We start from the raw sequence: 17,211 nt of genomic DNA, 5'->3' as shown, positions 1-17,211 counted from the left end.
AAAATACCTCTGATGGTCCTGAAATTCTGTTAATTTAGTCTGGGTCAACCAATCCAAAAAGCACTCATTCACGATAAAGCTACAGATAAAACAATAAAAAGTCATGTATATCTCTAGGCAGTCACGTGGCACAATAGACCTCTATCAAGCTTAAAACCACACTAGCTGGAACAGTTTCAAAACAAAAAAAGAAACGTGAGGTTCAGCATCTAGTGCAAACAAACTAAAAAATAAACAAAGAAACTAAAGAAATATTATCTCCTAAAATAAGTTTGGAATTCTAACTGTAGGTGGCAATTGTTTTCATCTCCTCATTAAACACGCTCAGAAAGGATTTGTTTCCACAAAATTTAGATGAAAATAAGTAGTTCCTGCAAGACTTAAATTTTAGGTGGAAAAAGATACATCAACCTTTTATTAAAGTTGAAGAAGAGTAAATCCATTATACAAATACTCTGCAAACACACACCAAGGCAGAGCTAAATGCAGTGTCCATGAAGAGTCAGTGGCAAAAACTCCCAGGGGATAACCATGAGGCCACAGTCTTGCTCAGGGTTCCTACCAGACAAGCAGCACAACCACAAAAGGAGGTAAAAAACCCAGTTGCCTAAGACCCACATGTGTTGTAGGTCTGAGTCTTTGCAGTGGGCGATAGAAGGACTGGAATTCAGCTGAGGGCATGTTCTGCCAGATGTGAGCAGGGGCAACAGCTGGCAAAGCTGGGCCTGGGTGTGGAGATCCCACACAGGCCATGTGGTTCTCAGCCCTAACAAATGCTCAGTGTAATCAGTCTATTAGTCCAGGTTTCTCCCAGTCCCAGACAGTTGTTTAAAATGAGCATCATTTGAAGCAAGCCAGAAACCTTTACACTGTATTTCATAAATAACTGTAACTTTACTGCCTAAATTCATGGTGGTCCACCCCTGTTAACGCTTACAGGCAAAATGCCTTTCTAAGGCTCATAACATCAACTCTCCCCTCTGAAGGGGGTTCAGCGATGGCATGTAGGGTGCAGAGGTAAGCTGCAAGGTCACAAATCTACACACCCCAGATACCATGAGGTAGGAGTATTATATATGCTTTATTTTTTGGTCATCTGCCCATACCTACACAGCTGAAAGCCCTTCAGGTATTGCATGCCATCCTCCTGCAGCTGGGCCCTTGCCTGGAGGCCACCTGTTTGGCCACTCTTTGCTCTATGAAGAGAAGCAGAAAATTTTATGGGACTCTCTTCAGTCACAATCAAAGCTACAAATCTAGCCATTATACAAAATAAATTATACATTTGGCAAATTTCATATCATTTTGCTGAAAGAAAATCTGCCTGAAGCCAAAATTCTCCTGTGTAGGAAGTGAACAACTTACATTGTATAAAATTGTCAATAAAAATTAATTACTTATTGCCTAAATCTAGCTGTCTTTATAACTGTGCCACCTCAATTAACTGAGTCTGCCTGTAGAAGTGTAACTGGGAGGCCCCTGTGCTTCATCATCAACTCCAGAACCATGCTATTTTGAAAATAAAAGACCTGTATCCTGTCCAAGAAATAAACTCTGGAGGTGACTTGCCATGTTGCCATTTTGGATTACAAAAAAATACTCAGCCAACACACAGGGGAAGGCTTAATTCCAGCAAACACACACATAAACAGGAAATCTCTCTCCAGTCAGAAGGTATTTTTCCTTCGTACAATGGGGTTCAAAGATGTGTCATCATATAGTTTAAAACAATTGCTAAGGAACCTTACCATTTCCAATAGCTTAGGAATAGAGTTGGCTTCCACAGTTGAAAGCCTGTCCGAACTTGCATGGGAAGCACACAAACACTAACAAATATATGCTGGCTTAGGCCAGTGCAGAGTTTTTAATCAATAATCATGTCAAGCTGGGGAACAGAGAGGGGAGGGAATCAATTTTCAGAAGGCAAATGGTAACAACTGTAGATTTAATCAAATTGCAGCTGCAATCCCTTACTATTCTCAATATTTTTGAAAGAAAGTAGCTCCATGGCAAAGAATGAATTTCAATAAATGTCACACACTTAGGTTTATTGCTGAATTTTTAAATTTATCAAGCTAGGTCACTGATCCTTCGTAAAAATGATACCCATACATGTCAAAAAGATTCTGATGTTGTTTAGTTGGATAAACATCAAAATGAAGAAAATAGTAGAGGAAAGCAACTTACATAAAAAATTGTTGTTTCGCCATGACTACAGTAAAAAAAGATATGCCAGTGTGACCCTTCAAAGAAAGGTTAAAGCTGCAATGCACACAACAAAATGGATTGCTATCAAATACCATAGTGATGGCCACAGTGTGAACACTTGAGCAAAATGAAAATCTTCTGAAAGCATTTGGCAATTTTCCTTTCACATGCATTTGCAACCAAATTTATCACAAATTCAAACAAGAACCTTCTGGTGCCTTCCAAACAAAAGGACAATTGCATGTTCATTTTCTTGGGACAAGCAGAAGAGACTATCACAGAGCTGTAGTATGCACAAAAAAAGCAGTTTGTGTAAGTACTTTCGGCTTATTAAACATCTAAGCATTACAGAAACTCTTCTGTTATTGACACCTACTTGAAAAATTAAATGTTCTGTGGCACTGGCTTCCCTGGAGACTGGTGCGCTGGTGGGAAAGGCAGAGGAGAGGAGTTTCAGGCCATCCAGTGCTTCCCTGTTTGCACTGCATGCACCCTGTGCCTGGCTTACATACACAGCCTCTCCTTAAAATATAAGCACTATCAAATCCTTAAAATTTGAGGGTTATATACTCCTCAAATTCTTTATCTCCACTTCCATTTTCTACTCTCATATTTCGTATACTCTGTTGCAACTTATTCAAGGAAAGTCCATCTGAGCCAAGGGGACTCAGTCACCATCCAGCCACATCAAGTGACTGAAAAAGATCACAGTGTGACTAAAAAGTCTCAGAACAGATCAAAAAACATGTCAATCTACTCATGAACACTGTTTCCTTCAAAGGAGTTATATCCTAGACTAATTTGGTCTACTAACTTTACCTCTCCTTTCTTTTTCTAACGTTTAAAATTGGAGGAAAAAAATACTTTATCTTCTTGTACAACATCATAGTTTTCCTCAAGGCAAATAGCTTGGCAATTTGCTAGATTTGTTAATGCTAGAGGAAACAAGTTAGCACACATACCATGTGTTTGAATGCCTTTGGAAATTAGATTGAAACACTGATTTGATTTCCTAAAAGGTATCTTCAACAAGGCAAGGTTAGAGATTTGGAGAGTAATGAGAATTTGTGTGACTTCAAACAGCTCTACATAAAACAGACCTGATATTCTGGGGGGAAAAAGGTCACCTAATTATTCGTTTCCTGAAGGCCCTGTCTATACTACATTTCCCCTGGGTAAGAAAACTGATTTAAAAATGGCTTCTGCTAACATGCTTGCATCAGTTGCTATGTATGAGATATAGATTTTTAAAACCATTGCTAAAAAAAACACAACATTTTTCAAGAGAAAAACAGAAACCTTCCCTACTCGGCTGTAGCAAAGAGGTGCCCTCCACAGAGTCCTGCATGGAGATGTGGCCCTGCCTCCTTGGCGATGGCATGCTGCTCAGGGCCACATGGCATGACCATCAGTGGTATGTTGCATGGGCTTAATTTCCAGATACAACCTTTGCATAGGAGGCAAAAATCACAGGCAAAAATCTGCTGGCCACAGCAGACAAGATGCACAGGTTGATAGCTCCGCTAAGGGTAACAGCCTAGTGAAACATGAAATTGTGCCACTAGCTCAAAGGCCAGACGAGGTAGCAATAGGGAGGTGGAAACCCTGGACACAAGGGTTTCACAGACACCCACCACGAAGGTGTCATTGCCACCCAAAATCCTAGGAAGGAGTATTTGAAGTTTCCTTTCACACACTGCAACCCATTCCTTCTCCTTTGCATCAAACAGATCCTTGTAACTTCCTATTGAGTTTTGTGTTTCTGTAGTTTCAGAGAAAACTATTCAGCTACCCTATCACTTCCTTGTTCAAGAAATGGTATGTAGTACTGAGAGAGCCCAAGCAGGATTTCCCTTATGCTAGATATTCCACAAACACAGATGGAGATGCAGAACCTCTCCTTGCTTTCTGCCTAAAGCAAAGAAAGTCTAGACACATCCCCACCACAAAGCAATCGTGGTACAAAGCAGATCACCCAGTGCTCTGGGACTCCACTGCTGCAGCTCTGGCTCTCTGGCGATCCCAGCACAGCATGCTGCCGGCATCAGGTTCCCTTTGCGGCGGTGAAGGCAAGGCTGCTTGCTGCTCTTGTACTGCAGCCAGCTGTGCCAGTTAGTCTCTGGAGTTCTGGAAGCCAGATTTGGGAGGCAGCAGGCTTTGGATTTCTCATCTGAGCTGAAAAATACAGAGCAGGCACTTGCAGATCGTGTAAGAATAAAAGTAGGTGGGTTGGCCCCCTCAATTGCATTGGACCAGCTGGAAGAGGCTAAAGATCATCAGCTGAGGTACCAGAAAACCATAAATACAGGAAAATCAGCTTGAGAAAGGCAGTCCTGGGAGGACAACATTTGCCACTCAGTTTTGCATTCATAAGCCTTTCATTGAACCTCTGCTGAATTTTGGCTTTCTGGCTGCCTTGCCCTGACTCAGTGAGCTCCCATCCATTTCCACCAGAGCAAACGACCTCTACAAACCACTCTCCAGCCACAACATGTGCAATTTAGTTTACCAATAAAGAACCCCTATGCAGTGGTTACCCTTTGAAGAGAAGAAAAAAAAAAAAGAAAGGAAAAGCCTTACATGATAATAAAGAAAGACAATTCATTCCCTCTCCACCAAAAAGGCACAGAAGTTGAGCCTCTTTTCTATAAATAAAGAAATGAATCTTTTACAAAATATTCCATTTTCCAAATGATTCAGTTTGTATTAGAAGACAGTTAGAAGAAGAATCATACAGTGCTGAAGAAGGATTAGGGCACAAAGAACAAGCAATACAGTCATTCTCTAAGTTACTTTGTTTTCAACATGCAGCTCCTGCCAAAGGCTAGCTTTTTGCTCTCACAGTGTATGATCTGTAAACATTTAACCAGCTCTCTGAGAAACGTGAGACACTTTATCTTGCATGATTATGAATCCGAACCTCTCAGATCTCAAAAAAAAAAAAAAAAGAAAAGAAAAAAAGAAGAAAAAGAGACAATAAAAAAGAGATACTGTCCTCTTTTTTGATGTTGGATAATGTAAAAAGCACCTGTAGGATGAAAGCAAATGAACTACCACGCAAGGCACACGCAGGTTCTTTGGGAAAAGCATGCACTGCAGCTTGAATAACCCCCTACGGATTACACATGCACAGTTTGCTAAACAACACTGCTACTTGATTATTAATCCCTATTTTAAGATGTATGTGCAAAACTTAATTTCTAAGGAGTGCATTCAGTATTTATAAAACCAAAGACCATCTAATTTAATGCTTACATGGAAACCGTGGTGGAATGCCATTATATGGAGCAAATTGTTTATCATTTGCAGCAAATTCTGCTTTAAAAAATGAAAAAAAAAAAGAAAAAGGAAAAAAACGAGCCAAATCGCATGGAAGACTGTGAACGCCACATAACCATAAAGTACACATGCCCAGCTTGGGGAATTCTGCAGGCTCACCCCGAGACCTGCGCCTCACGGAAGACGGCTGGACCGGCCACCACAAACCCACACCTTGGGGCCACCGAGCTGGAACTTCCAGGCTGCGCTGCCGGACGCTGCTCCGCCGCAAGCCCCGGCCCGCGAAGCGGGGAGGGGCGAGAAGGGCAGCGGCTCAGCCCGCGGCCACGGGGCCGCTGCGGACGGCATCCCGGGAACCGCTGCCCGCTCTACCCGCGGAGCGCAGCCCGGGAAGCGCTGCCCGCCCTGCCCTGCCCTGCCCGCGGCAGCGACGTCGCGGGCGTCCCCGGGTGCGAGCGCCCCGCGGAGCCCGGCCGGGCAGGGGCGAGCCGGCGCCGCAGCCCCTCACGGCGCTTACCTGCCCCGGGGAGCCCGGCCCGGCGCAGAGCCCGCCTGCCCCGGGCAGGGCAGCACGGGCGGCCGCGGGCGCCGCCGCGCTCCCGCGAAGTTCCCGGGCGGGGCACAGCGCAGCACCGTGCCCGTCCTTCCCCCGCTCCCGGCTCATCTCGCTCCCCGCGTCGCCCGGCTCGCCCCGTCCTCCCCGCGGCTGCCGGTCCTTACCGAAGCAGAGCGGAGCGGGCTGCGCGCCGGCACCGCCGCCGGAGGGGCGAGCGCTGCACCCCGGCGGGCTGGGCTGGGCTGGGCTGGGCTGGGCTGGGCTGGCTCCGCAGTCCTCGACCGGCAGCCGGCCCAGCCCGGGCGGGCGGGGCAGAGCGGGGCGCAGCCCGGCGCACCTCCGCAGCCCCGCGCTGCTCTGCCGCTCCCCTCCGCCCCGCAGACTCACCCTCCCCCCGGCCCCGCGCTACCTGGGGGCGGCGGGGGCTACGCGCCCCGGCGGGCAGGGGCGTCCTTCCGTCCCGCACGGCACCTGGGCTGCGGGGCGGCTCTGCGCGCCTTTCCCTCCGGTGCCTCCGCCGCGCTCGTGGCGGCTCCCAGCGGTAAATCAGCCGGTCCCCGCGCTCCCTCCGCCCCTCCGGCGCGGTCCTGACCTGCTTGTGACTCACCACATCCCAGGAGCCCGGGTGCGCGGCGGGGGAAAGGAGGAAGGGGGCGCCTTCTTCCCTCCCTCCGGCTCCCCTCCTTCCTTTCCCCCATCCCTCTCGATCAGGCGCCCCTAGCCCGCGGGCAGGAGGGATGGCTGCCGCTCCCCAGACGGGGAAAACCGCTAGGGGACACTTGCTAAACCTTATCGTGCACCAGGGCCAAGTGGGTACCGGTAGTGTGCAGGCACAGCTTCCTGCTGTACTCCTGGCCGCTGGGCACCCGCCGTCAGGTGTCAGCGCTTGACTGATGCTAAAGCCTTACCCTGAGAGGTCAAGATATAGGTACCTGCAGACTTGTCTCTGGACCCCCCAAGTTGTTTAGTAGTGAACAAATTTAGCTCATACTGCTCCATCATGTCAGTGATGACTGTGCTCTGAATGTCTGTCCACAGACATTGAAGCAAATGACCTCAGTTCACACAGGCTGTCAAATAGCTCTCTCTCCCCATATATGCTTCCTACAGGGTACTAAACTGCAGAGGTTGGGGGTTCTCCTTCACAAGGTTTGCAAAACAGATGGTGACTTCATCTTTCGGAGGTGCTGAGAAACTGAGTCATGAGCAATGCAACCCATGCAATGTTCACTTGTGGAGCTACTGAGGGACTACAAGTCTCAACACTGGGGCCTGCACAAAAGGATCCATCCTTTTTCTGGTAACAAGTTTCAGCAGCTACTGATTTAAACCAGATTTTAAGTGAAAGGTTCCATATTCCAATAGAAGTTATTGGAGACATCCCTTTTTCCTTTGCTTGCTTCCTTTTTTGCTCCCCTTAATCATACCATTTAAATGGATGAATGTTTTTCATGAGTAAAGTACAAGGAACTGTAAGAAACACTGCCGAGTTTCATGATTAACCATGGGAAAAATGTCAGACCTTACACAAAACATTTTGAAAGGAACATTAAATAGAGCATTGTATTTGCTTTAGGCCTTGGATGTCACCATGATGTGTATATAGACAAAGCTGTACATCAGAAAAAAATGTTTTTAAAAAGCAGTTAGCCAGCCTTCTGCTAATCTTCAGCAACATCACTTTCACAGTCTCCTCTTTCCTATGGGCTTTTTGGAACTAGTGATGAAGACATCTAATCTAGCTACAAGTTGATTCTTTGCAAAAACAACTGTGTGATTGAGGGGAGCGTGCCCCTCCACTTTCCCTCACAAGGAAGTTGTAGGCTGCAATGAGGTGTCCCCTCAGTCTCCTCCAGGCTGAAAGGGCAAGTGACCTCAGATGATCCTCATATGGCTTCACCTCTAGGCCCTCCACCACCTTCATAGCCATCCTTTGGACACTCCCTAATAGCTTTATATCTTCCTTATATTGTGGTGCCCAAAACTGCACACAGTACTTGAGGTAAGGCTGCATATTCAATTTACCATTGACCAGACCCCCAAGTCCTTTTCTGCAGTGCTGTTCTCCAACCTTTTGTTCCCTAGTCTGTACATGCATCCAGGGTTGCCCCATCCCAGGTGCAGAATCCAGCACTTCTCTTTGTTAAACATCATGACTGATCTGATCTCATTTCTTTAAAGTCCCTGGAAATCTGTCCGTTTACTTCAATGACCTTTACTTCAGTTAATACTCAGCAATAGTTAGAAAAGGAAGACTGGGAAGCAGCACACACAGTGCCAGGGAAAAGTGAGGTTGCAGTTAGATTGTACTGCTCACTGGGCTTAGTGATCAGTCAATCAGCATGCATCCATACAGTCACACCAGATTTAGAAGAATCTGCCTTATTAATTTTGAAAAAAGTGATAAAGAAAAAGATTTCAATCTGGAGTTCATCCTAAGGACAGTCCCTCACGTTACCTGTTCTTAGTCTGCTCCTGGGTTCCCCATGCACCTGCCTGGGCAGAACAGCTAGAGCTCCGACTGTTATCAGTGGGACAGCCTGTGCTGTTCTAAAGCTAACAAACAGATTGTCACTAACATAAAAAGGAGAAACAGATGTTTCCTTTCCATTTTGACCATGCCAATGCCATGTTATTTTAGGTTAGCTGTATGAGACAGTGACACTGCAGTGGGGCTTTGATAATCCTCAGATACTCCTTTCACCATTCTTGTAGTGAAATGTGTGCATCACAAACAACTTCTCAGAGGTTTGAAACACCTCTAAGGTGCAGGTGTGAGTGAAAAAGAAACTATGACCTACTTATTTGTCATCCTGAGTTTTTCACAAGTTTTCCTCACTTCTCTCTCCTGTCCAAAAAAAAAGCTCGTTCTCTGCACTCTGGCATAAGTATGATGGTGTGGCACATTTTAGAAAGCTGACGGCACTGGAAAAAACAATTCAAAAGTGTGAAGGAGAGTCTGTCAGAGTGATCTATTCAGTAAGAGAACTGGAACGCACCAGGGAGTGTATTGGCACATGTTTTCCAGCCCTAACGTGTTTCGAGATAGGAAGCTGATGAGCAAACACTATCACATTTCCAAGAATACAAACATACAGTTAGAAAAATGAATTGCAAGGCTGTATTGAAGTTAAACTTTCAAATGTAAACATGAGGAAGGAAAATACAGGACAATTTTTATTTCTGTGCATTGGCATCCCCAACACACTAAGGCTCCCAGTTCAGTCTTATAGGTTTCATTGTAACTTGTATTCAGAAACTTGGAAATTATTTATCATAACTACACATAGCAAAATGAAGTCCATACACCTAGGTACCCAGTTTATACTTAATTTCAGTAAGGAGAATATATTTAAATATATCTGCAGATCTGGATCTAACCACCTTTTTTAAATGTTCATGATCAAACATGAATCTACTGTGCATTCCTGCAGAACTACACTCTACTGTATGGCACCACAGCTATATGGTACCATCACGGATTTATGCTTTATCTTCTGCTGCAGTCATTCACACCTTTGGGAGCAGATATAAAATGCAAATGTCATTGTGAGACTCCAGAGACTTCAGGCTTAGCAGGGCTTACTCATGAGTAAATGATTTCAGAAGGAGCAAGACAGCAGAAAGGAATTAATTTAATGCTTAAGAACACACAAGACAAAGATTTCCAGACCTGAGCTTAGTAGTGGTGGGTATCAGGTACCCTCCTGCCACAGTAGACTGACAGTAGCTCAGTCTGAGCCTCCCTGAAGGTTGATAGACAAAAAAAGAACCTTAGATGAACCCACCCGACCCAACTGCCTCACAGACCAGTGATCCAAAGGGAAAATTACAGTGCAACAGCCTGCTGGGGTAATGTGTAGCTGTATTTCCTGTAGACCCTTGTTTACTGGAAGGCAGTGTGGCTGCAGATGCCAGGGGCAGTTCAGGGAAGAGGATGTGCCTGAGGCACATTTCCCTGTGACTACTTTGTCCTTCAAGTCACTCTGACATGATCTGCCTTTCAGTGTCTTTCATGGGCTCAAAAAGCATGTGGTGGACAAAGAGACTGTGTTGACTGAGTGATTAGGTTCTGGAGAAAGCATACCCATTGTGGTTGTCTGCCTCTCAGGAAACCAGGCTAAATATCACAATTGCTACTTAGATCTGTAGATTCTAAAGATTTGATCATCACTGTGTTTTATGGCATTATCTAGGCATTTATTAACTACGCCTGTAGATTCTGCAAACTAAATAAGCACTTTCTGTTTATTTGCACGAGGGTCAGCAATGTCACCAGAAGAAATTTTAGCCTATGACTGGAGGTTGCAAAAGTCCCTTGCAAAGCCAGAAATAGAAGTACAGAGTTAGAAGTCCTAATCTCTAACCACTAGGCTACCCTAGGCTGTTCTCTATTTGTATGGAAAACCACATTGTAACCAAAGGTGTTTCCAGCCACTGAACTGTGGATGATAGGTTATTTCTGAGCAAAGGGAAGGCCTTTGTTTAACTTCATGGGGGTTTTATCCTTTTTGTCTTTTTGCTTGTAAATGAACACCACAATTGAGCGATTCCAAAATGCAAATAGTACAGGCATCAACTAAATGTAATACTTGAAAATGGAGGAAAATATGTATGGAGTTAGTGCATCTGAAGTCTGGATTGCCATGGGTCTGTGTCCCTGTTGTGTCAGCCCCGGAACCTTGGTGATCACGTGGGAAGCTGGTACATGAAGTTCTGGAATCCAGCAAAAATTATCTCTCAAAAGAACAAAGATTATCTTACAGACAGATTAGTTCTTCAAATCCATCTGCCATGCAGTAACGTGAGTGCTCATACTGCAAAAGGAGGAGGTCAGAAACCAAGGAGGAGGGTGGGCTCGTAGCAGCCAAGATTTATGTTGGCTTAAAGAGGGGGGCACCTCACCCTCTGGAGCGCGGTGGGGGAACTGGGATGAGATGGTGTGGATTGCAGCACTGCTTCCCATCTTAGCCTCACCTTCTTTCCTAATGCTGTTGAAATATGTTAAATATCCAAATCCCTCTGAACATACAAAACCCGGAAATCATTTCAGGAGTGAAAAGCTCAACAGTCTTTATGACTTTATGTTCATGTCCCCAAAACTGATAGAAGTACAGTAGCCCTCGGTGCATTCACTGAGCTCACACAGCAGCAGCAAAGGCTTTCAGCACACACTGTAGAGAACTTTTCTACCATAACTCACCATGAACTGCTTCAAGCAAAGCACAGTGACAAAACCCAAACCCAGTATCATATACGTGCCACTTTGGCACAGTAGGTTTGTTTATATAACTGCAAATGAACCTGCTGATATTCAAAAATCAAATATTTACAAAGTAAGGAAATTGCTGTATATTATATTCATATGTTCACTGGTATTGCACATTCAGTTAAAATATGTTAACTCTTTCTTGACTTTTTTTTCCAGTAAATTTTAAATTAATTCCACCACCCAGCCCCCTTACTTTGACTGCAAACATGCTGCATTTGTTTTGTAGTAAAATCACTCAGATTTTGTTATTTCTAGGATCATTTTTGGACCAATGGCTGGAAGTTTCCAGAAGACTCTTTTCAGTCCTATTCCTATGATTCAGATGCAACCTTTTTTTTCCCCCCTTCAGTTTGCTGTTTGTATTTACAAAAGGTATAGCATCCAGATCTTTGAAAATAGAAAATCTGCCTACTTAAAAGCACAGGGACAATCCTGCCTCCAGCTATATGTTCACCTGGTGAATATGGGAAGGGTGTGACTGTGCTAACACATGTGAGCATGCGTGAACAAACAGTCCTGATTCAGCCTACTTTTGGAGGACGTAAGCTTCGCTAGAGATAATCAGATGCCTGAAGTTAAGCACATACCTAAGTTAGATGATGCTGAGTGACACAGGCATTTGCAACCTGATTTCTGCAGTTGTGTTCATCACTGCAGGTCATGACACAGCTCCACAGTTGCCATTTGCACAAGTATTACTGTTGGTGAGCTCCTGTGTGTTGAAAGAGAACCATCACTTTCAGATTTCTCCTTAGTCTGAAAGCATCTCAGGATGCTACTGCTTAAGGTAATGCTGCTATAAGCACTATTTCCAAGGAGTGAAATAGCTTTGAGGAAAAAAGCTCCTTTGTCTTCTGCTTACTTACTTGCATTTATAGCATTTTACCTGTTTTCAGGTTAACGTAAAGATTTTTTCCCTCAATAATTTTTTCAACATGTTTGAGAGAGGAAAGCCCTTTAAAGACAGAAATTATCTGTGTAAAACTTCCATAAAATGCCAGAGAATATAGAAAATATTAGATTCTGTATCAATCTATATTTTTTTGGCACAATGTTGACCAGGCATCAAGTGGAAAGAAAGAAAAGGCATTGCGGAATGTGTTTGGTAATGAAATCAATTGCGTACACAAGTGTTTGCAGACTTGGGAGCTTGTGTCTTAGCTCTCTGTAACTACCAAAGTGGAGGTCTTTGGCAAAACCTCAGACTGCTATAGTTTATAGTGGGACTTTGCTTGACATGCTTAGTTTTGGAGAACTGTGTCTAGGTTTCATCATTTTTTCACCACCTCTAGGGTTTTATACACAGAATTAATTATTTGTTGATTTGGAAAACCTGGTCCTTTATGCACATATGAGTGTGTAAAATTTGTCTTCTACGTGTCCTTGAGGAAGAAAGCCATAGTTTTAAAACTCATAGTAGGTTTTTAACTTAATGTCAATAAATATGAGACATTTCTCAGATGTAGTTCAGATTGTGTTACATTTTATGTACAGTACCTATTCTGATACATTTTTAAAGATAAAGAAAAGTATTCTGTGACCAAGCCAACTTATTGTAGGTCAGGCTTGGATTTGGTTCGTTATCATTAAAGAATCTGCATTTTTAAGTTAGCTTTAGAATAACATATTTGATTCTGTAAATGATGTAAGTATATGGTATTTGCCAAAAGCTGTGTTTCATAAGGCTGGCTTAGGATATAGCCCAACTCATAAGAATCTTGATAGGAGATTATTCCTTTCAATAACTTTCACTATATAATTAGACACATGTGCTGATTATGAATCTAATACTGTGGAGAATGAAGTCAACGTTAAAATTCCATTATTTTAAATTAGGCAGGAGCACACCCATAATGTGTTGCCAGGAAATATTTATGCCCTTAACATCTATACTGATAGCAGTATGTTTCTTCACAAGAAAAAAGGAAACTATCAGACTGTCCTTGTTCTACTATTAAAATTTTGTCATTTGAACTCCTTCGGTAGCTAATAACAATCCTGTGTAACATCCAGGGAGAAGGCATATTTAAACATACCAGCAAGTACTCAGGTGAGTTTAAAGTTTAACTTTGAGTTTGGGAACATTTTCAAATCAAACGAAACAAGGAATTTCTAGGAAATACTGAGCCAAACCAAAAGGGATTACTTCATCATTGTAATTTTATGTTCCTCTTTCCTCTGTCTGCTGAGAGATTTTTAACAAAGGCAAAATTCAAAGTTAAAATATGGGTTTTGTAAGAACACCTTCATGATTTTGGTCACTTTCATAGATTTCATTTTATCTCTGAGGAGGATCAAAAGCACCCCACTGAGAACTGGGCAGCAGGAAAGAGGGCACCAGTAGGAGAAAACCCATCTGGCTCAGGAGATTTAGCTATATAATGAGTACATCAGAAGTCAGAGGCTGGAAGTTGGTGCTTTTTTTCAAATTAAGTTGTGGTACTCACTCTGCCTACCTGCCCAACCTGCTGTGGAGAGCTGGGGAAGGCTCAGGCATTGTGCACTGGTGTTCACTGGGCTCAGTGGTAGCTGTGAATCTCTGCTAGTCCCTCATAGATATGGTGACTGTGTCTGCCCTCCATTTGGCAGGGGTGTTTTTAATAGCATGCTCATTATACAGAAATATTTTCATTTGACAGACGATTTAAATGATCCTATAAAAGCTGCAATTACCATCAGGACAAATCCAGCTCTGATTGACTCCCACGTTTGCTCCCGAAGTTTGACTCTGAACTAAGAGATAAGAAAGATTTTACCTGTTTTTATTCTTTTTTACATATGCTCTTCCCTCTTACCACTGTCTCCCATACCATCGTACTGAAGAACATCTCAAACTGCTGCTGTCTTAATCTTCCCAAAAATCACTGTTGAGGAGTACTATTAGCTTCATTTTACTGATGGGGGACTGAGGAACAGAGAAAAGCACTGTCTTGTCTAAGGTAAGATGGGAAGAAAACCTCTAGAGAAGCTGAGGGAGGAAAGTAAGTCTAATGGAGAATTATCTTTTTGATGGTCCAAAAATCCTAAAGGAAACAGGTATATTTTTAATGCCTAAATAGGTCAGGGAGGTAAGCCTCATGTGAAAACAAAATTAAAATAACAACTTTGAAATTGGGACCCTGAGCTATGGCACTAATTCTGAATATATTCCTTTAGCCGATACTGTGTTGTTAATCTAGTAATTTACATGCTTATATGGCTGCTCACATAACTGCTTGTTTGTGAAATCCAGCGATTTTCGTCTGCGACCGTTTTTTAAGAAACAGGGAAGAAATCAGAGGTTTTTGGATCATTTGTCTTGAGCATCCTGGTCACCAGATGAAGGAGGTTTCACCTTGGTCACCTTGGTCAAGGCGGCTTGTGCAGTCACCTGGCCGCTTGGAAGCATCCAGGTCACTTCAGCCCGTCTTCTCAGTGCCCTGAGAAATAGAGGAACAGTGCTGCAAAACTCTCAGAAGCTACACTGAGGGCAGTGATGGAATGATCATTTGTTGGGGGCTTTCAATTTCCTCCGAATGTGCAAACTAGACAGATCTTTTACATCTTAAAGTAGCTTCTAATGCTTTTCTGAGAGCTAAAATATATTGCAAACATTTTGCTGGTATGTGTTAGTGCTCTTTAATGACAATAATGATGTAATAACTGTTAACATTATCTTAGAAGGCTGTGATGTGTCTCATTGCACACATCCTATTGGCATTAATCAGGGGACAAGCCTAATCTCAATCCAAACATGTCAGGGGAGTGGCTGGGGTGGAGGTGTGACTGGAGATAAAAAAGGAAAGGCCGCTGCTTTCTAGGAAGCAAAGGAAGATCTCCAGCCCCACCACCCCTCTGTGGGGTGGCCTCTGTGTCAGAGGTAGGTTTGCCTCTTCTCTTAGCCATTCCTCTCACCCAGGCAAGACCCAACTCTCTTCATGTGCCTTGTGAGATGCCCAAGGTAGGGATCTTTTCAGTCTGGTCTCCTTTTATAGTAAACAGCAGCACAGAGAAAAAGCTCTGAGAATTTACATCAATGCGTCTAAAATATCAGTCACTTTATTTTTCTGCGTATGCTACATTCAAGATGCAGGACATCGAATACTTCCTATCTGGGTCTCAGTTATAGACAGGTAGTCAGACAAGGAGAGCCCAGCTTTTTTTGCCTGGATTCCTGACCTGGCTGCTGGTATCAATTACACCTCCACACAGTGTGGCCTGAGTAACCAGCTCACATGTGGACACCTGCAAGAAGGCACCTCCAGGCAGTTGCCTTCATCACACATCTTAGTTGGGAATGGCAAAAGAGCTGGGACCGTGGCTGCGATGTTACGTGTGGGGAAGATTATCCCAGGAAAGAGACCAGAGAAAGAGATCAAGAGAGAGAACTGGGGAGAGCTGGAGAAGGAGAAGCAGAGATCGTATTGAGGAGTGGTCAGGAGACAAGGAAGAAGTACAGTCACAAACATGAGTTTTGAAGAAGAGGACATAGCTGCCATGGATATGGAGCCTAACCAGTTTTTTGGAAGGCAGTGACAGGCTAAGCTGGCCAACTGTGCAGCTCTTTCCTAGGTGGCTAGGAAATCCCAGTGCCAGCTCTGCTGATAACAGCTCCATTTGTGTATTCATGGCCCCACATTCCTGGTGTTTATTGAAGGGCTTGCTAGAATAAGGGAGGAAAGCTCATATTGGATGCAGAAAAGATTGAAATTGACATTCTGAGTTTAAATAGGATTATACTAATTAATCATCCTCCTGGGAATCTGACAGATCCTGACGGATGCGATCTATCCAATCACATTAATCTTCTCAATGTGATGGCAGCTCTGCATGGGCCACCCGACTCCACTCATCACAGAGCCAGCAGCTGGGGCCATGGCCACAACCCCAACCCTCGGGACAGAGCAAACCAGCCGGCAAGCAGCCTCACAGCGGGTGTAAAGGCAATGGCAGCCAGGGAATTCAAAGGAAACCACTTGCTAAATTCTGCATGACCTTTTCCTTCATTTACAATGGGGATGTGGTGTTTCCTGGGGAAGACTAGAATAGGACAAGGGTATTTCTCCCTTTAGATATTCTTAGTAGTTCTGCATTCTCAGTATTTTTAAAAACATAATACAGATTTATTTCCATGAACATAGGGATATATTTTATGTTTTATCTTCTAGATAAGGAGCTTGTTATTAAAGAGATCTGATATAAGCAAAAATAGGCCTAATGTTTAGTACTTTGGCTACATAATAAAGTCAGTGTTTTCTTAATAAAAATGAAATAGAGAGAAATTGCCATTTGTTTTGTGTTTTATTTTTACCACCCTAAATGAAAGTATGTTTGGAAGACTGGCTGATATTAGGGTGTGATGTTCTGATTTCTGTGCAGTATATGATCACATCTGAATCCAGCATCTTTCACAAGCCTCTGTAAACACCACAGCACTGAACACCCAAGACCATGACAGATGACTCACAGGAAACCAGCTCCATATCTTTACACAACAGTTTCTACCTTTTCTTAGGAAAATAATTTCTCATGGACAGGTTTTGGAAATGAAGGAGATGTCTCAAATAATTCCCCAATATAAATATCACAATGATACATAAATATTTTAAAAGAATAGTAATGTTTTAGGGTGTGATACTAAGAAAACTATGATACTGCCACCTCGTGGATTCTGAGATAATATCTTGATCATATTTTATCATCATTGTTTACATAGTGGCATAAAGATATCTTGCACTTCATGCCCAAATAATAGCTCATTTCTTACCACAGAATTTTGAAATATAGAACCCATATTTTTGTAAACATTTAAACTTCTACTGATATAAATGAGCATCTTACTATGTAAGCAACTCCATAAGTTAAGTTCCTAACACTTACTTTCTCTTTGAAACTTATGAGACGTTCTCACAATAAG

The 17,211-nt window shown here is 43.3% G+C and overlaps 1 protein-coding gene across 3 annotated transcripts in view; it reads right to left on the bottom strand.

Moving 5' to 3' along the window:
• The window catches only part of MET (MET proto-oncogene, receptor tyrosine kinase), an 89,658-nt gene extending 82,873 nt beyond the window's left edge, over nucleotides 1-6,785 (bottom strand). The window contains exon 1 of one of the 3 annotated variants that reach the window (XM_027660982.1): nucleotides 6,651-6,785. The gene's annotated coding sequence lies outside the window, so the exon portion shown is untranslated. Of the gene's footprint in view, nucleotides 1-6,207; nucleotides 6,255-6,452; nucleotides 6,571-6,650 lie in introns of those variants that run through there. The other 2 variants (XM_027660966.1, XM_027660956.1) reach the window with 2 other exon arrangements.
• Nucleotides 6,786-17,211: the final 10,426 nt, after the last annotated feature.

This window comes from Corapipo altera, unplaced genomic scaffold, assembly GCF_003945725.1.
Source record: "Corapipo altera isolate COAL_440 unplaced genomic scaffold, ASM394572v1 1, whole genome shotgun sequence".
NCBI classification, from domain to species: Eukaryota; Metazoa; Chordata; class Aves; order Passeriformes; family Pipridae; genus Corapipo; species Corapipo altera.
This window is presented reverse-complemented; position numbering and strand designations above follow the sequence as displayed.